Raw genomic sequence first — 21,650 nt, 5'->3', positions numbered from 1 at the left:
CTCTGAAAATGAGGGGAGAAGAGAGGAAGGAAGAGAAGAGGGGAAAGGGGAGGAAGAACAGTGGTTTCCTCTCCCCTCAAAGTGAAACGGCTCTAGGAGGGTTTTTTGGGCGATAGGGGGCTAGGGTTTAATCATACAGTCATAAATACTATAGTTATTTTTTTAATTCAATATGATTGGTCAATCTCTATAAAAAATAATATATAAAAAATAGTTAGTATTAATGAAAAAAAATTTAAACTATGCATTAAACAAAGCAACATTAAATTATTGGAAACTACTAGGAGTCCCTTTGGCATGGAGTTACTTTAGCTCTATATAAGTCTCCTTGAAGAGCAACACAAACCACATACAATTACAATCACAGCTAAACATACCTTTATTGTTTTGTTACCAAGGTACTTGAACTTAAGCAGACGATCATGAAGGTTGAAGTTGAAGTAATCTCCAAAGAGATTATCAAACCATCTTCTCCAACCCCTGACCATCTTCGCCACTACCAATTCTCCTTTCTTGATCAAATAGCTCCCCAAGTCTACAACCCTTTGCTCCTCTTCTATGAACACAATGCCAAGACACAACCCAACAGCACTGAAATATCCAACCACCTCAAGAGCTCATTATGCGAGGTCTTAAACCTTTTCTACACTACCCTCTAGCCGGACGTATCAAGAACAACCAGTTCATACATTGCAATGACGAGGGCATCCCTTTCGTCGAAGCTCGAGTACTGGATTGCACACTTTCTGATGTTCTCAACAACCCTATCCCTGGTGAGCTCAACAAGTTCATGCCCTTTGAACTTGATGATATTACCAATTCATTGCCCCTAGGGGTCCAACTCAACATATTTCAATGTGGAGGCTTTGCAATTGGTCAATGCATTTCTCACAAGATTGCTGATGGGTTGTCGTATTTCATGTTTAGCAAAATTTGGGCAGCCATTGCTCGTGGAGACCAAGCCAACATAAACCCTCCGGAGTTTGTCTCATCCACACTCTTCCCACCAAAGGAGTTTAATATTGGATTTGATGGCAGCGTTGGCATCACAAAGGATAGAGTAACAAAGCGGTTTGTGTTTGATGCCTCTCAAATAGAGAACCTCCGAGAAAGATATGAACAAAGTATGCACAATATGAAGAAACGCCCAACTCGTGTGGAAACCTTATCCACTTTCTTATGGAGTCGGTTTGTTGCGGCTACAAAAGATAGTACCTTGAATAAGTTGTACATGGTGATACATGCTGTGAACTTGCGTCCGAGGTTTGATCCACCATTGCCTCAAAGTTTTTTCGGGAATCTTTTTTGTTCGGCCATGACAGCTCCACTGCGAATTCCCAGTAGTGGTGGTGGTGATGAAGAATGTGGTCATGGCATGGTGATCCCGGTGGTTCGAGAAGCAATAAGCAATATAGACAATGAGTACGTAAAGAAATTACAAAAACAAGGTGATGAGCACTTAGGTGTGATGAAAAAATTAGCTGATAGTTTTAAGAGAGGAGAGAAGGCTATATTACTTAGCTTTAGTAGCTATTGTAGATTTCCTCTTTATGACAATGATTTTGGTTGGGGGAGGCCTACATGGGTCGGCTCACCGTCACTCACCTACAAGAACCTTGTGCTTTTCATGGACACCAAAGAGGGTGGTGGAACAGAGGCTTATGTTAGTTTGGAGGAGGAAGTCATGGCTAAGTTTGAATGTGATAGCGAGTTGCTCTCCTATGTTGCTCCAACCCGTCGGGTGCTCCTAAGCTAAGGAAATAAATTTCTCTATGTAACTATATGTTCGTGTTACAAATTTCCCTATGTAACTATAATATGTCTGAGTTATGTGCAGTTTCAGGTTTCAATAATCGTCAAGCTTTTCTCAATTAAGGCCTACACTTTGAATATTAGTATACTAATCTACAACAATATTTAGTTGTGATTCACAAATCTACATGTTACGATATTATAATCATGATTATCGTTTGCAGTGAAGATTCATTAATCACAATTGAGGTCTTCTCTCCATAATAAAATTAAAATTTTAAAAACTCTTATTACAAGATAAGGGTTTGATATGCCTTGGAAGACCCGATAGGCTGAGAAGGTGCTCAAGAAGAAGAAAAATGTGGAGACGATAATGGTGTTCATGCATCGTTGATTGGTCTGGTAATTAGGACTCGTGTTAAGGTTATTACCTACATATTCAACATATGCTTGAAGACTACAAAGAAGTTTATGTAAAAGATTTTCTATTTTTCAAGTTGCAGGTTTCTTTCAAGTTGTGGTAATTATAACTTTCTATTTTTCAAGTTGCAGGTTTCTTTGCCGTGTATGTAATCTTAGATGATGACAAAATGTAGGTAGAGCCATGAATAGAGGAAAAAAAGAAGTCAATGATCAAAACTAATTTCCTACCTACAAGTTTGCCCCTCGACTTAATGAACGTTGACTAAAATTTGTTTCCACAGTCTTAGGATTATGCTTAGGCTCATTCCAAATCTTGATTAATTCAAAATCTCTTCCTAAAGCCTCCCATTTTATACGTGACCTTTTACCTAATAACATACAGACAAGGATTTTTCTTTTTTCAATACGGTTGATTTCTTTCTTTCTCCCCATAGTTAAATACACGGCACTTTATTTTTCATTTCTAACAAGAAATTCCACTTTGAGTTGATTGACACCCAAATCAAAACAAGAGATTTGGTCTTGTGACTTTGATGGATAGGTAACGTCGTTCAAGCATTTTCAGAATGCAGTTGTTCAAGGGTGGAAGCCTCTGGTGTTTGAGGAACCTGTGCTTCCCAATGCTACCAACCTTTACAGTATTGACGTGGTGGTTGCTTTCCAGGAAAAACTTCGTAGATTGTCTGGCCAGGTTAGGTGCAATCTAAAGCTTCCATTGAGTTTTAATGGAACATCTTGGAATTCTTGCCAGACTACAAAGTGCTCCGAAGTTTTTTATTATTGGGGTTTTAGTTTTAGGTCCTTGTAATTGAACTTTTTAATTGAATTTTTAAATTCTTTCTTTGATAATATTTATTTAATATATGGATAAAATAGAATTTAATCAATAAAAATACATACTATACAAATCGATTATGCAAGCACTCGCATGAAACTATGGTACCCATGCAAATAGACATGGGGAAATGGGGGAAAATTGAAAGATAATTGTCTATTTAGAAATAAACGAATCCAAAATAGTGTGGAGAAGAAAAAATAATAGCCTATTAATGGTTAATTGCACCACATACTCTACAAGTAACAAAAAAATGAAAAGGAAAAGTGAGCTCAACGAAAAAACAAAAATTAAAGAAAAAATTAGGCTGCCTATGGCATACTCCAGAGACACGTAACCATTAAGAATCAAAGGTTAAAATGCATTAGAAATTGAATTAGAAAAACCAAAAACATATACATATGAAGACCAATTGCGTATGAACCTTAAAAAGAACATGTTGAAGAACATCTACTTACAATGTACCAAAAACCCGGTTTGTTCTTTCCCGACAAATACTATCTGACAAAAATTAGTTATTAGTATAGTCAGACGTACCAAACGAGTCCTAAATTGATAATGATTTTGGTTGGGGGATTGACCTACAAGGACCTTGTAGTTTTCATGAACACCAAAGAGGGTGACGGAACAATACAAGCGTACGTATATTAAAGCATCTACAATAGTGAGGTTCATTTCAATTTATTTCAATAAATTGAATTTTTGACTTGCGGTGGTAAAGTTCTGTTCATTTCAAAGATCAATATTTCATTTCAGTGATCAATAATTCATTTCAGAGGTCAATAAAATGAATTATGAAATGAAATTCATTTCAACTAGCACACCATAATAACTCTACAGCCACTTATTGACACATGGACAGCTTTATTTTTTACAATAACTTGAAAAATAGGTGCTCTCATGTATTCTCATTTAATCTCAACTTCTAATTCTTCAGGATAAAAAAAAAGTGTGAATATATAATATTGTCATCAACCAAAGAAAATTTTGTTATTAATTTTTTTTATATATTCAAAATTGGTCTATTTTTAAAGATCTCTTTGAAACCACTTTAATTTTTTTAATTCTTATTGTAATTAAATTTACTCATTTTATTTTATTCAATTATTTAAAAAAATATATAGTTTTTAATTTGTAAGCCATTGAATTGTACCACTACAAGTGAAACTGCAGTTCAGTTCAATAGCTGCCCAAAAAGTTCAAAAAACTGAACAAAACTGTTGAGTAACCATTGCGGATGCTCTTAACTTGGAGGAGGAAGTCATGGCTAAATTTGAAAGAGTTCGTTGCCTATGCATCTCCAATTAATTCGAGCGCAAAATTAAGAGAATTAATTTCCCTATGTTGGTATTAATTCGACAAAGTACTGTTATTACTTGATCAAATAGTCACTTCTAGTTTCATCAACAAATTGTGCTTGTAGTTTTACCGAAGGAGAGGTGGTTACATTATAGTTATTGCAGATTTCCTCTGTATTATAATGATTTTGGTTGGGGAGAGTGTAAGACAAAATCTTGTCTTAGTCCACGTAAGGTGATCTTCTAATCCTAAGAGGATTCGGTTTTCTTAGTTGATCAGGAAACAAAACCTAGTCTTCTATCTAAACACTTATACAGAGTTTATTAAAGAAAACAAGTGTAAAGAGGATTCCTAGTATATTATGGATTGAACCAAACCTAATCTAAATGCAACAAGGACACACGATTACTTCTTGATAGGCAAGGTATCGATGTGATGCATATATAAATAGAGGTCCCTTCCCTTGCAGCAAATCACTCTCAAATCAGATCTCACCCTATCTAAGAGAGAGAGAAACTAAAGTGCTGCAAAAGGGAAGAAGACTCTCTACAAGAAATCGTGATACTCTACTGCTACCATGGCTGAACTAGGTTAGTATTATAGTTTAAAAGCTTAGTACAGACTTACATGTGGTATCAGAGCTCTAGGCTTTTGTTCTTTAATCTGACTAATTGATCGTAAGCTATAAAGTATGCAGTTTTTCTTTTGTTTGCAAATCTTAACTGTTAAAGAGCATAAGGTTATCTCTGCTCATAAAGTAGTATTATAGTTTAAATGTCGCAACACAATATATATTGAAACTAGAATGATTGCGTGTTCAATAATTGGCTTATAAGGCTACTTGTTTCATAATATCTTGCTCGCATGTAATTGATCATTAGTCATGGAAGCATGTAGTGTTAAACAAATTGCATATCTTATTTGATAAGGTATGATCAAGGGCATAAGGTTATTACTGCTCGATCATGCTGTAAAAGACTTTTGATCAATGATTTGGAATCTGCTATGCAAATTGAGTGAGCCACAGCTGCTCAGTTTGTATGAGAAGGTTTTAAACTCTATAGTTTGGTCAATAATTGCATCTATATTAGTAGCCTTCTGTATTATTCTCCATCCACAGATGGGAATTGTACAGATTGATAATAATATGATGGAACAATCTGGATGGTAGACCGCATAAACTATCAAGTCTTCTCTACATCCACAGATGTGAGTTTTCTTGCACAGGAAGTTTATGTAGTTCATTGTCTGGGATTTTGGAATATGGTAATTTACACCCACAGGTATAAATTAACGTATTTAAGTAAAGATTTTGAGGACAGTTTATCCATGTATATTCATGGTGGAGTGATGCAAAAGACAACATATGTGAATTAATAGGAATTTCCCTCTATCCACAGATGTGAGGATTTAACCTATGAAAGGAATTCATATATGAACTCTCTTGATAAATCACTAAAAACATGTTTGATTCTCTACCCACAGGTGTGAATCAATAATGTACAGATATGTTTGTGTTTTAAAAACTTTTCGGAATGTCACAATGAACCTTAACTCTATTAGGCGCATATACGGTTTTGTTTTGTTATATGGATTGTCACATGATACGTGTTCTATTTATCGGTTTTGATAAATCTCGCGTGTATGAGTTGCTGATGATAATTTATTAATAGTGATATTAAATAGTCATAAAAGTTGTTTTCATGACTCAAGGAAAGACATTTTGGTTGATCACATAAAGGGAAACGTGAGCTATTATGGAACTCTCTTGCTTGGCTATATGTTTTGCTTATGTATGAATATGGTTGATGTTTGGTTGTTTTCATATGAAATTAAGCGACTATTTCTTGACATACATACAGTTGGATTGATCCATAGGTGTAAAGGGATTGATACATACTTGATTGGTTTGGATCACATAAAGTCGTATTGACAGATAAGATTGTGTTTTAACATCAAGTTAAAGCAATATAAGATTGGCTGGTTTTGTAAGCTTTGTTATGCTGGTTGGTTTATAAACTTAATTAAGGCTGATTCAATATAATTGTTTGGTTAACTGGTTAAGTCCAGAAAGCACCATTTCAGTTGAATTAAAGTCTAATGACGGACATGCCTATCTGAATTAATAAGTTAATTCAATTTAAAGTTTATAATGATAATTGGTTTTTGCAGCATGTGTTTTATGGCATGATTAGTGTAATGTTTAAACACCTTCAGTTTTGAATTTCAAGCATAAAGAGAAAGTTGTCTTGTGAATGTAAGTTTACATGCTTTACAAGTATTAATTTGCAGATGCATCGCTTGCATTTCAGGAATATCTGAATTCTATTGACATGAATATTGTATCAACGTTCTCAATTCTCAGTTTTATCAACGTCTAATTATTTATCATGTTATATAGAATTCATGCATATTATTGAGAAAGATACCCAAGGAAGGATAACTCTTGAATAATCACTGAAAGAAAACTTGGACTTTTTGCATGGCAAATTTTGTTATAATTTCAAAGAAGATGTCATGCAATATGAAGCTTATCATGTTTAAGAATATTGTATTACTATTATTTCTTGATTGAATGAGTTGTATGGATAAAATTGCACTTTTGATTGAGGTTCATTAATTTTTGGTTTAAATCAAAAGTGGCATATTGCAACATATAAGATACTCAAGATACGAATGATCTTTTGATTGCTCGAAGTGTTTTAAACTTGATAAAGTGATATTTATATTCTACCTTTGTGATATGGTATTAATTGTTTCATTTGCACCTACATGGAACTTACGGTTTTATGATGTTCAGAATGCACATAAGGATAATTAAATTTTGAGGAGCATATTGATAGCATTCATAATTCTATAGTTAACTAATTTTTCAGTTTTGAACTATGCTGCTATGATGTCTATTTACATAATGTTGTAGTACGAATTAATTTGTGATAAAATTAGGAGATAAGGATCATTTTCTAAGCTTTCTTTAGACGCTGAATTCATGAAAATATATTGAGAATTGAATTTTTGGTGAAATTATAAAGTTGAAACAGATGCACAGGAATTTTCCTGACAGTTTCTGCATTATGTATAAAGATTGTTGAATGACTCACCTAAAGATCTTCAAATTACCTGAAATTTTGGTATGTTGAGAATATATGTGTCTTCTTGAATGCTATAAAGTTTCGTGATTATTGGATGTATAGATTATTTGTGAGAATTTTATTAGTGATCTGCGTTCAGGAAAAGTATGTGCTGACAGATTTTCTGAGTAACCTTGTAGGTCAATTTCAGACTTTTTAATTTGCTATAAAACGACTCATTAATTTTTCTGTTTGAAGATTAATGGCTCTAGTTTGTTTGCATTAAATTTGATGCTAATCCGATTTATAAATTAATTATGGTAAATTCTCAAGTAATCACATATCATTGCTGGAATTTTCTTGACAGTTTTGTGCATTTAGGCTTATATTGTGAAGTACATTAGGAGCACGCCTTGAAAGTTCTTTTACACCTTTTTTGTCACAGTGTTTCTAATCATAAGGTTATTGGTGCACTATATATTGAAGTAGCAAAGTAGTGAGTGTTTGCCCAAGTGGGAGAAGTGATGTAAAGTTTTGGGCTTCACACTCAATACCTTATTATCTTGTATTTGATAAAGCTCATATAGGTTTTGGAGCATACTTGGAATTCTTTTCTGGTTTTGACACATTGAAGTTTTCTGAGTACTAATAAGCATACTTGGAACTGTTTGGATGACTGACTGTTTCGTTTTGGCTACTAAAGTTCTTACCATGCTTATTGTTTTCTACTTGTATTGCTTAAAGAAAATTGAATCGGTGTTTAAGATACAAGTGGAATAAAGTTGAATGCTTCCATTACAGATTTTTTTTTTTTTGTTTTTCTCATCTACGTGCAACTTACATGTAAAGTGTTGTTTGAGAAAGAATTGAATAAATTAAATTTGAGCTCTAACTCTAAGGATTGGACTGTGATAAAGTTTTATAATGTATTAATTCATTTTATATGGTATTGATCCATTTTGTAACATGCAAAATATATGTTTTAAAACAGTGGGAGCGTTCAATGATCTTCTTTGTTGCATACATTTAGTTTTGACTGTTTATGATTAATCACTTAATGTTCCAGTTCTTCATTAAGGGTTTTAAGGCTAATACGAACAAAGTTTGTTTGGATGTGTTAATTGTTATTGTTAATTCATATTTTCAGTTAACAGTGGTTAATCAATGACTCTTACCTTTCATTGAATTTATGATTACTAATAAGCATTAAGGTTTTTTGTTTCAAGCTTGTAAGGTAGAAGGTAAATGAAAGGAAATTGCATTGGTTGATTGATTTACTGTATGAGGTTATTCCCAAAAGTTTTAATGGGAAATTTGATTCGATTTTGGTTATGCCATTCATTTTCTATATGCAAAATCAGTGGGAGCCGAGTTTTATTCCACTTAATTTCGTTATTTTCTTAGAGACAGTTCAGTTATTTTGTTTGCTACTGTTTGGTTCAATCTTTTAATGAATTATGTGACTTCAGTTTTATGTTTATTATTCTTGACAAATGAATCCAGTTACATGTCATCATGCATTATAGATAGCTATAGTCAATGCATAAAGACATGAATTCATACCAGAGTCATTAAGGAGAGATCTTGGTAATCTCTAAAGGGAGGGCGTATGAATGAAAGTGACCTTTGTAAACACAAATTAAGTTTGATCATGATCATTCTGCATTCTAGTCTTGACGGAAGTCTCTTAAAGGAGTCCCAAATGCAGTGTTCCATAGGCATGTTATGAGCATGGGATTAAGGAATGCAGTTTTTCACAGGCATGTTCGCAGCATGGGACTGAAGAATAATTTGGATGCTTAAAACAGTGGAAGCATTGTTAAGTTTAAGTAATTTCGGTTTTGTTATTGTTTTTTGCAAGTTCACAGTTACTTTTGGTTTCAATGGAGGATGATCTGGTTTTGAGATTCAAATAAAGGAATTTATCTTTTCATTAAGCAATTATATGTTTAATGGATGAGTATGCGTTTTAATGCTTGAATGAAATGAAACAGAAAAGCTAGCTAAAGATATCTGTGCAAATTTCATTCATGATAGAATTGTCACTGTAACAAGTGATTAGACCTTGGCAGTCGAATAAAGGGACAATGAATGAATGTGTTCATAAAACTCTACAATAGAACATGTTTGTTTTCTGTTTAATCTTGATGGAAGCTTATGTGGTTTTAAAGGATGTTAAATGTGATTATAAAGACCCTGGAGTATTAGATATTCAGTAAGGTCTTGATGGTTCTTTCACATTCCTTAAAACTGACAATTGCTTGAAGGAATCAACTAGAGTTATGTTTCACAAAGGCCTTAAGTGATCAACATAGAAACTTAGGGATTAGTCGATCAAGTGGGAGAATGTAAGACAAAATCTTGTCTTAGTCCACGTAAGGTGATCTTCTAATCCTAAGAGGATTCGGTTTTCTTAGTTGATCAGGAAACAAAACCTAGTCTTCTATCTAAACACTTATACAGAGTTTATTAAAGAAAACAAGTGTAAAGAGGATTCCTAGTATATTATGGATTGAACCAAACCTAATCTAAATGCAACAAGGACACACGATTACTTCTTGATAGGCAAGGTATCGATGTGATGCATATATAAATAGAGGTCCCTTCCCTTGCAGCAAATCACTCTCAAATCAGATCTCACCCTATCTAAGAGAGAGAGAAACTAAAGTGCTGCAAAAGGGAAGAAGACTCTCTACAAGAAATCGTGATACTCTACTGCTACCATGGCTGAACTAGGTTAGTATTATAGTTTAAAAGCTTAGTACAGACTTACAGAGAGACCCACATAGGAGGGTCGACCTTCAAGACCCTTCTATTTTAGGTCAACACCAAAGAGGCTCACGAAATATTCGTTTTTTATATTTTTATTTGTACTATTTCAACCGACCATACATGTTATGAAATCTCAAGTGGGTACAAAACAATTAGGGGTGTAATAATAAATTTGGCTGATTGTTGTGTAGATACAGCTGCACCAAAATGGATTCAGTTGCATCCTCAACTTGTGATACTCGCAAGTGCACGAGCCGTTTGGTAGTATAGCATATGTAAGTGCGAGGTCGATCCCACGAGGATTGGTGATTGAATGATCCAATTCATTTTTCCTACACAAAACAGAAATGAAAAAGAAAGGAAATAAATAAAATAAGGAAGAAAGAAAATAACTAACTCAAGCAGATAAGTTCCCAAGTTCAATTAGATTAACGGATTGATTCTAGCTAATGTATGATTAAGCCATGGTGTGTGGTCATAACCTTGTGTTCCTAATTCCCTAATTTGATCATTTGTTGTCTAACCTAAAATTAAGCATTAGGAACCCATTAAGCATAGAAGAACAATTTAAACAACCAAGCATGTATCTAATCCCTGTTGTCGAATGTCCATACATACTCTTCCTATTCATAGTTCAATTCAAATTAAAGCATGGTGTATACTCTTAATTCAAACCAAAATAGCTAACATGCAAGCCTTAATGGTGATCAATCATTCAAACTAGCATATTAACTTATAAGCATAATGAATAAGAACATGAACCATAATTGAAACTTGGAAACTAACTAAACTTGAGACTAAAGAAAAGAATTTACATAATGAAAAGTAAAGTGGAACTAAGAAAAACTTAAGGAAAATTTCAACACAAAAGATTTCATTACAACAATTGAAAACTAGAAAGAGAAACTAAGAGAATTTGAGGGAAAGAACGGAAGGGAGCTCTAGAGAAGTGTTTGAGAGCTCCGCCCCTTGGGGTGTGTTTACAAGCTTGGGAAACCTCACTATATATAGGCCTAAGGAAGCTGAAAATCTGAATTAAGTATGGCTAATGCATACAACACTTGTTTTATAAAATCTGAAATGGTTGATGCACTTCACTAATGCATACAACACTTCCATTATAAAATCTGAAATGGTTGATGCACTTCACTAATAAATCCCACCAGCAGCCCTAGCTCATCTTCATGTCACCATGACCAAGCTTCCAACCAGAAATAATAGCTCATCCTGAGGTCAGCATGACCAGAAACTTCAAGGGCTTACGAATTGGGCTTCCCTTAAGCAAATTAAGACTTTAAGCACTCAAACTTGAAGTTCAGAATGTCTTCTTTCCAGCCATATATCATTTGGGCCAATCCAAGGTCGGAGGAGGAAGTTAAGGCCAAAACAAATTGCTAACTCATTTTGCGCGCTGATAAAATCCATCCTGAGCATGGCTCTGTGTTTGCTAGGTAACAGACTCCATAATTATCCAATGGGGCTGAATTTTGGATATGTTGTATTACACACCCATTGGAACAACTTTCATGAAGAATGTGGCCTCATCCGAGCTATGTAGGTTGCTGAAACAAAGCTTGCAATATGACCTACGAAACTGGGCTGGCAGGGGACTGTAGCCAAAATTGAGTTTGTCTTTAAGCTCTTCATCCATTCATCCAAATTAGGCCCTAACATGCATGGATTGCATCATTTACTATCCAAAGCCCTCATTATTACCTAAAGCTCAATGAACTGAAAGATAAACACAAAAAGGATTAAAAGCACAAGTTTAACTCAAAAACATAACCAAATCATAAGCTAGAAGGGTACAAAATGATATGTAAATATGCACCGATCAAATACCCCCAAACCTAGATTTTGCTAGTCCTCGAGCAAAACAAAAGGAAAACAAAGATAAAAACAAACAAGAAGTTAACTAGACCACTTTCGTAGGTAACTCGATTGCATTGAGCATATGCAACAAGCCTTTAAACCTCTAGGCATCCCTAGTAGGAGGAGTTGTGTCTCCTGAGGGTTTAACAGATACGATACCCACAAACGTTTTACTGACTCTGTAAAACAAGGTAATTAGAAAACTTAAAAGATTGTTAGTCCTTAAGCAAAATAAAAAACAAAAACAAAAAAAATAATTACATTAACAAAAACAAAACAAAAAAACAAAACAAAACAAAACAAAACAAAAAAAATTACAAAAATAAAAAGAACTCAAAACAATCTTTCTGAACATTTTCTGAAGAGAAATGACTCATGCACATGACTCAAAAGTTTTAACAATAAAAGCTCAATTTTAAACATTATTCACAAAGCGGCAAAGTTCAAAACATAATATGCTCAAAGTTTGGTAGTGTGATAGCCAAATGCAACAAATTCCCCAATCTTAGTTTTCACACAATTTCAAAAATCATACAAAGCACAAGTTCAACTTCAAATCTCACCAAAGTTGTCCTCTCACAAATGAATCACTCGGAAGAGGGCTATAATGCAACACTCAGTTATAAACATGAGATTAGAGTTAAACCATAAAGACTTAACTCGAAATAGAAAGATGAAGAACTTGCATTAATATGATCTCAAGAAGGATGCCAAACACTTAAAAGTAGAAAAATGAATGCAATTCAACCACATGACATTTAAGATCAATTTAGGTCTTTAACATAGGTTGTAATGGGGCCAAGGGTGTAAGGTGAGTAAGAAATGAAAGGTATGGATAAAACAAAGTCCAAGGAACTCAAAATATAAGAGCATAAAACAATTGTTTACAAGACTTCGAATCATCACAATGAGAATTTATTTTTCTTTTACATGATCAAAACTCCTTATACCTTCATTTACATTGATTCACTCATTTCCTGAACAACCACCAATTTATTTTGAAGGCCCAAAAATGAAACCCAAAAATGAAATTTCATTCAACCACCACTTAATCACAACTTTTCTCTTTTCTTTCACCAATTGTGTGATATATATATATATATATATATATTTTTTTTTTTTTTTTTTTTTCTTTCGAAATGTAACACCCATTCCCTATGAGTTCCTTAGAAAGGTAAATATTTGTTTTTCGGGCTAAGGCGAGGAAATATAATTGGTAAATGAAAGAAAAGGTTTACATGTAGGCTCAAAATGGTTAACAATGGAAAATCATGCTTAAGCATGCATAAGGTTAGCTTGAAAGGCACAAACGATCCAAAGAGGGCCTTAATATCACTTCTTAAATGTCGTGAAGTCAAATTGCATAAGAATAAATGACTTTTAAGTGTTCAACCAAATCAATGAATAATGAGATCAAACAACAACTTAGATGACAAGAAATTAAGAGTATGTGTATAACACTCATGAATTGAAGTACAAGGCTCAAAAGCTCACTTTATATGGTTGGTTATATAAGTCTAATTTATGCTTCATACAATTCTTTAGATCATGCAAATCCTTTAATTGGAAAATTATGAAACAAATGGCAAGTGTAAAGAAGGTTTCAAGCATATCATGCTAGAACAATGCCAATTTTTTTTTTAATTATTATTTATTTATATGAAATCCAATTTTCATTTAAGTCATGCAAACATTTATCACAATCTCATCAAATGTGTTCGGAAAGTGACTAAACAAAACAAGATTCAAAACAAGAAAGAAATTTAATTTTTTTTTTTTTTAATTTTAAGAAAAACCAAGTTTACTTGCTAAACTCCAATACCCCCAAACCTAGAAATGAACATTGTCCTCAATGTTTAAAAATTAGCCACAAACAATGTCATAACAACAAATGAAAGGTATTAAAGCAAATAAAAAAAAAATCACAAAATCACAAAAGAAAACAAAAACAAAATAATTATAAAATAAAAATTACAACACAAACAAACAAACAAACAAAAAAATGAAATAGTAAACCCTAATCACACAATTCTGAAACCCAAAAAATTTTGAAGCCCAAAGCCCACAATTTCGAAACACAAACCACGGTGAATTTAACCCAATTTGAAACCCAAACTAAAGTGAAACCCGACCCACAATTTGTTTTCATTTCCGGCTTTTTATTATTATTTAGTTTTGTAAAAACAAACTATCGAACCGTGATTAGCAACACAAAGAGCGGGATTTTAACATGGGTCATGATGTCTCGGTTCAGTTTAAAGGACCAACAGACAGGGCGAGACACGTGTCAACGCATAGAGGCGCCGCAGACTCCACAAGCAAAAATTACGGGCTCATGGAAAGGCGCGAAGACTTTACTGAACGCGTTCGTTCAGAAAAGACACGTCGTGATAAATGAGTTGGGTATGGTTGGAAGGCGAGAAGGTTGTGGGACTCAAGGAATGCTGGAGTTTCAGAAAATGCTCAGATGCTGTAATGGCTAGGGTTTGTCAAAGACTAAGTCTATAAGAAAGGGTGAAAAAAAACGTAAACTCAGAAACACACAAAAGAGAAAAGAAAGAAAGAAGAAAAGAGAGTGAGAAATCAAATGGCCTCTAACTACCCATTTTCGTTGGATCTCAACCTAGCTCCACCGACTCAGACACGAGGCCAAGCAGCGGCACCAGTATGGATGCCCTACTTTGCTTCCGCACGGGGGCCTGTGACAGTAACTGACTCAATACTCCTGGACAACGATGTTGCCATTGGAGTGGCTAGAAATTTAGTGACTCCTAAAGATATACGTGTTCTGGGGACAAGGGATGACAACCGGGTCGTGAGCGATGCCCTGGCACTGAGCGTGCAGAGTACGGCAACAGTCGCAAGTTTGGGTCATCGCCTACTTGCGAAGTCCCATGAGGTAGAGGTGCTTAAAGCTCAGTTGGCGGCGGAGCGAAGTATGGTTGAAGAGTGTCAGACTGCTATAAAAAGCTTGAAAAGGGAGAGGTCAAGGATAGTGGAGGTGAATCGACACCAGCTAGAAGTATTGCGGGACGAGAATAGAAACCTATCAAAGATGGTAGAGTTGTACTCTCGCGACATGCGAAAACAGCTGGAAGACCTAGACCGACCGGGTAAACGCAAGCAAGCAGATCGTGAGAGTAGTTACGCTCAAGCTAAGATTACGATCTTTGGGAGCTCAAGTGGTGAGCCCCAAGAGGCTGTGCATGAAGCCCAGGAAGAGGACAGCCAGAGGGCCAAACTCAAAGCTCCAATGGTCGAGACACCGAGCACTGTGAAGAAATGACTTCTACTGCATTATTGATGTTTTTATTTTAATTTATTTTATTTTTTTGGTTGTTTTTGTCTTTATTTTGTTTTGGAAATAAAAGAGTAAATTTGCAGAAGGAAAAAGAAAACGGAAAAGAAAGCACACTTTCCAAACTTAAATCAAACGAAGACGACAAACGGAAATGGAAGCACAGTTCCCTAACTAAAATAAAATAAAGATGATAGCCGAAAGGGAAAGGCAAAAACACAAAGCTCTAGAAAATGAAAGTAACGGGCAAAACAATAAAACACCAGAAAACACGGAGGAAAAAAAAAAAGAAAAGTAAAGTAAAGGTGCTCCCCCTTGAAGCGATTAGGTCGAGCATGCCCGGGAAATCCGAAATGGTGTTGGCTCTCTCTCATCAGCATATGTCTATTTAAACCACACCTCTGCAAGCAGATGATACCCAGCATTTCTTCCTGCAACTCAAGGAAAAACATCAAAAAATCCAGAAACAGAAAAAAAAAAATGGCATCCTCATGCACTCACCTTGATGATCTCAACCTTGAGCTCTCCCTTGCACCTCCGAATGCCCAGACAAGGGCTCCTCCAAACACTGTCTTTCCAAACTCTTCATATCATCACGACACGGCCTCAAACTTTGCTGAGATAATACCAAACTTTTCTGAGGCAACGCCGAACAGAGCAGCGCTGCTGGGAGGCATGATTGGCAGCAAGCTCACACCGACAGATCATCTGCATGTGGCACAGAGGTCTGACAAGGCAGCGGTGGAGGAGTCCCACAATTTAACTGTGCTCCACGCGGTCTCCGCTACCAATTTGGGCATGCGATTACTGGCGAGGACAAGGGAGTGTGCCGCGATGAGCGAGGAAATAGCTTCCTTGAAGGCTATGGTGGCGGACTTGCAGAAGCGGCTCTACTGTGCCAATCAGCACGTGGAAGCACTGCAGAGAAAAAATGAGGACCATGTGGAGTTGCTGCAGATTCTACAAGTGCGAGAAAATAGAGGCAAGCCATGATGATGATGGAGATGAAGAAGATGAAGAAGATGATGAAGATGTTGTTTTTTTTATTTTTATTGTTTTTATTTTTATTTGTTTGTTTGTTTGTTTTTTTTTTTATGCAATGTTTGAAATAAAATAAAAAAAAGTTTTAACACTCAGAAATAAACTAACTAACCATACCACATAAATAAATAAATAAACTAACAAAACAAAACAAAAACAGAAACAAAACAAAACAAAAACAAAGACTTAACAGAAAAGAAAACAAAGAAAATAAAAATAAAAATAAAAATTAAAAAAAACTTAATTTAAAAACACACGAATATACAAGCAACTCATGGATGACCAATTAAGGGCCTCAGAAAACACAGCCAGGGGATCCGGGAAGGTTGGAGGGGTCACAGTGGTCCCGCTTAAAACCCAAACTTCTTAGACACCGAAGGTGTCGCCTATAGAACTCCTAGACACTGTATTGACGGAAGTGCTCACTGGAGTTACCATAAGTCAGCTCATATGAAAAATCTTTTTAAAATTTTTAAGATAAGAAACAAAAACAAATTAAGATAAAATGGAACAACAAACCATAAACGAAAATGAACTAAGTACTCAAAACAAATTCAAACAAACAACATAAATTGTTGTACTAAAAGAAACAAACCAATAAACCAAAGAAAAACACAAACAGCACTTTCTATCACCCGTTTATCACCATTTGGACAGATTCGTTTCTCTGTTTTTCAGCTTCGACCTGTGTTCAGTTTTTAGGCTATAACTTTCCAACCGTAAGTCCAAATTTCACGTTCTTTATATGGTTGGATTCAGCACAGAAAAACAAAGAACTCAACGCGGACCAAAAGGTAAAAACAATGACGGAAATAAACATAATTCAAAGAAGAGAAAGGATTGAAATGCTCCCCCTTGAAGCGATTAGGTCGAATGTGATGCACTTGGAGGTCGCGACTTCTCCCATTGCTCCACACTTCCCATTCTTATGATTGAGGTTGCCATCTCTCTCCATTTTTATTAAGCTATCATAAATTGCTAAAACAAACACACAAACTTGAAATGGAATTAAAAGGATTAGGAAATAAAAACTAAAATGAAAAGAAAAATCAACACACATCCAATTCCATGCTTCAAAGCAACAAGCACCAATGGGTTGTGTAAGCTGGGACTTAAACCCAGTTCTCTTGCTTGTTGGGCAATTGTCCTTTTCTGTTGGACTACAAACACAACTTGTCCATTAACGTCATTAACTTTAAAACTTGAAATTGTCTAGTTAAGAAAAAAAAAAAATAAAGTAGGAAAGCCAAATAGAATCAAACAATGTTACCGTTCCCCGGCAACGGCGCCAAAAACTTGTTGTGTAGATACAGCTGCACCAAAATGGATTCAGTTGCATCCTCAACTTGTGATACTCGCAAGTGCACGAGCCGTTTGGTAGTATAGCATATGTAAGTGCGAGGTCGATCCCACGAGGATTGGTGATTGAATGATCCAATTCATTTTTCCTACACAAAACAGAAATGAAAAAGAAAGGAAATAAATAAAATAAGGAAGAAAGAAAATAACTAACTCAAGCAGATAAGTTCCCAAGTTCAATTAGATTAACGGATTGATTCTAGCTAATGTATGATTAAGCCATGGTGTGTGGTCATAACCTTGTGTTCCTAATTCCCTAATTTGATCATTTGTTGTCTAACCTAAAATTAAGCATTAGGAACCCATTAAGCATAGAAGAACAATTTAAACAACCAAGCATGTATCTAATCCCTGTTGTCGAATGTCCATACATACTCTTCCTATTCATAGTTCAATTCGAATTAAAGCATGGTGTATACTCTTAATTCAAACCAAAATAGCTAACATGCAAGCCTTAATGGTGATCAATCATTCAAACTAGCATATTAACTTATAAGCATAATGAATAAGAACATGAACCATAATTGAAACTTGGAAACTAACTAAACTTGAGACTAAAGAAAAGAATTTACATAATGAAAAGTAAAGTGGAACTAAGAAAAACTTAAGGAAAATTTCAACACAAAAGATTTCATTACAACAATTGAAAACTAGAAAGAGAAACTAAGAGAATTTGAGGGAAAGAAGGGAAGGGAGCTCTAGAGAAGTGTTTGAGAGCTCCGCCCCTTGGGGTGTGTTTACAAGCTTGGGAAACCTCACTATATATAGGCCTAAGGAAGCTGAAAATCTGAATTAAGTATGGCTAATGCATACAACACTTGTTTTATAAAATCTGAAATGGTTGATGCACTTCACTAATGCATACAACACTTCCATTATAAAATCTGAAATGGTTGATGCACTTCACTAATAAATCCCACCAGCAGCCCTAGCTCATCTTCATGTCACCATGACCAAGCTTCCAACCAGAAATAATAGCTCATCCTGAGGTCAGCATGAGCAGCAACTTCAAGGGCTTACGAATTGGGCTTCCCTTAAGCAAATTAAGACTTTAAGCACTCAAACTTGAAGTTCAGAATGTCTTCTTTCCAGCCATATATCATTTGGGCCAATCCAAGGTCGGAGGAGGAAGTTAAGGCCAAAACAAATTGCTAACTCATTTTGCGCGCTGATAAAATCCATCTTGAGCATGGCTCTGTGTTTGCTAGGTAACAGACTCCATATTTATCCAATGGGGCTGAATTTTGGATATGTTATATTACACACCCATTGGAACAACTTTCATGAAGAATGTGGCCTCATCCGAGCTATGTAGGTTGCTGAAACAAAGCTTGCAATATGACCTACGAAACTGGGCTGGCAGGGGACTGTAGCCAAAATTGAGTTTGTCTTTAAGCTCTTCATCCATTCATCCAAATTAGGCCCTAACATGCATGGATTGCATCATTTACTATCCAAAGCCCTCATTATTACCTAAAGCTCAATGAACTGAAAGATAAACACAAAAAGGATTAAAAGCACAAGTTTAACTCAAAAACATAACCAAATCATAAGCTAGAAGGGTACAAAATGATATGTAAATATGCACCGATCACTGATCCAATAAATTTTTAGTTATTTATTTAAGGAGTTGATATAATAAAATTTAATTTTAAGATAATGTTGCGGCATTACTGTTTCTTAATGTCAATGTAAGACTTTTCTTTTGGGTTGAAAGTAGGACAACTTTGACTTTGAATGCTAATAAGTCTATATATAAACCTTCCCCTGCTATTATATTATATATGAAAATGCCTAGACTTTGCACGTTAATATATACAAATTATAAGTTTCCACTTTCCAGCCCTTCAACACCACACAATTTACAGCAGTCGAACTTTGACCTCCTAATAATAATTGAACAAACTACCTCCGTCTTTCTTTTCAAAAACTACTTCCTTCCCTGCACTGCACTGCACAATCAAAACAAATTCTGATCAAATAGGAGAGAGAGAATTAAGATGAAGGTTGAAGTTGAAGTGATCTCCAAGGAGATTATCAAGCCATCATCTCCAACCACTGACCATCTCGCTATTTGCAGCTCTCTTTTCTTGATCAACTAGCTCCCCCAGTCTATAACCCTTTTGTCCTCTTTTATGTATTCAATGGCGAGACACAGCCCAAAATCACTGAATATCCAGCCATCTCAAAAAGTCCTTGGCCGACGTCTTAACCCTTTTCTACCCGCTAGCCGGTCGAGTCTTCAAACAAAACCATTTTGTTGATTGCAATGATGAGGGCGTTCCCTATGTTGAAGCACAAGTCAAGTGCTCACTTTCTGATTTTCTCTACAATCCAATTCCTGATGAACTCAAGAAGTTCATCCCATTGGAGCTAGATGATGTTGCCAATGAACTTGCTCTAGGGGTTCAGCTCAACATATTTGAACTCGGAGGATTTGCTATTGGTCAATGCATTTCTCACAAGATTGCAGATGGATTGTCTCATTTCATGTTCAGTAAAACTTGGGCTGCCACAGCCCTGGGAGATCAACCCCGAATAGAACATCCAGAGTTTGTTTCAGCAGCACTCTTCCCTCCAAAGGAGTTCAATATTGGATATGATGCAGGCATTGGCATCACAAAGAACAGAGTAACAAAGAGGTTTGTGTTTGATGCCTCTAAGATAGAGAGTCTCAAAACCAAATATAAAAGGGAGGACAGTTCAGGTTTTAACTCCCGAGTTTTGAGTTTGGAAAACGAAAAAGGACCCTCACGCGTTGAGGCCTTATCTGCTTTCATGACTCAATGTTATGAATTGCTTCCTCACAGTAAGTAAAAGTGTTTGACTCAGTTGATCGAGAAGAAGAAGAAGAAGAAATTGAAGAGGAAATGAAATAGAAGCACAGTGTAATGATCCAGTGTTAGAAGCTCTGAGATTAAGAACTTTTGGATTTAGTTGATCGTGACATATCAAGTATGCCAAAGAAGCTCATAACAATACCGAAGAAGGAATTACAAAATGACTCTTATGTAATTTGACGCCTAATTTCAAGCAAAGGCTTGGTTTCACAAAAGCTTCAATCCCATCCCCATTCCTGGTATCCATCAAAGCTGCTAAATGTATATTTTACTTTGTTTTGACTTGTCCAAATTCATTATGTTTGGTCATGGGAAATCTTTGATAGATCAGTCAAGATGTTTTTGGTCAACGATCGAATGGCACATATGTTATCAAATTGATTGAAGTCATTTTGTTGGACTTGATAAATTTTTGGGGTTCCTTTGGTCAGAAGATCCAACAAATCTCACAAAATATAGAAAGAAAGCGAATACTTATTTATTTATTTTTTTGAGTACAATAGGTAAAAAATTTCTTCAGTTTTCTATAATTCTATATATTTTCTAATGAAAGAAAGAGACGCAAAACATTGACAGAATATAATTCAAAATTATATATATATTTTTAAAAGTGTTATGTGGGGTGGGGGTGGAAAATATGCCTGCCTTGGTTGCGTATGTGTTTGTAGAACAGATGGTAAGAGCTGCATTTACATATTATTATAACATAGAGAAAAAAAAAAGGATTAAACCAGCTGAGGATCATGACAAAAGCCAAAGATTCAGTTAGATTTTTCTTGCAGCATATCACTGAAATTTTCTAAGACCCTATCCAACTAGATTTTGCTCCCTCTGAACCTATATTCTTGACTCACATGAATAAACAGCCTCAAAATTATACCATTTACATATTCTGGTGTTTGAGGGATTCCCACAGCAACTTCCCATGACAGAGAAAATGTGAAAGAATATAAACTCCAAAAATAAGGCAGCATTTAACACATTTGGCACTGCTCATGCTGCCTGTTTTTTCTTGGAAAGTCTGCAAAACAATGTCCATCCATATCTCCCCGCCTGAGCCTTCCAATATATAATTAGCCTCCACTCAG

At 35.3% G+C, this 21,650-nt stretch overlaps 2 pseudogenes; both read left to right on the top strand.

The window, feature by feature from the left end:
* The first annotated feature begins 366 nt into the window (after positions 1-366).
* LOC110772685 (stemmadenine O-acetyltransferase-like) lies at positions 367-1,915 on the top strand (annotated as a pseudogene).
* A 17,640-nt stretch (positions 1,916-19,555) lies between these two features.
* On the top strand, positions 19,556-21,046 carry LOC110772659 (akuammiline synthase 2-like; annotated as a pseudogene).
* Positions 21,047-21,650: the final 604 nt, after the last annotated feature.

This window comes from Prunus avium, chromosome 1 (genome assembly GCF_965620075.1).
Source record: "Prunus avium chromosome 1, drPruAviu1.hap1.1, whole genome shotgun sequence".
In the NCBI taxonomy this organism is placed as follows: domain Eukaryota; kingdom Viridiplantae; phylum Streptophyta; class Magnoliopsida; order Rosales; family Rosaceae; genus Prunus; species Prunus avium.
This window is presented reverse-complemented; position numbering and strand designations above follow the sequence as displayed.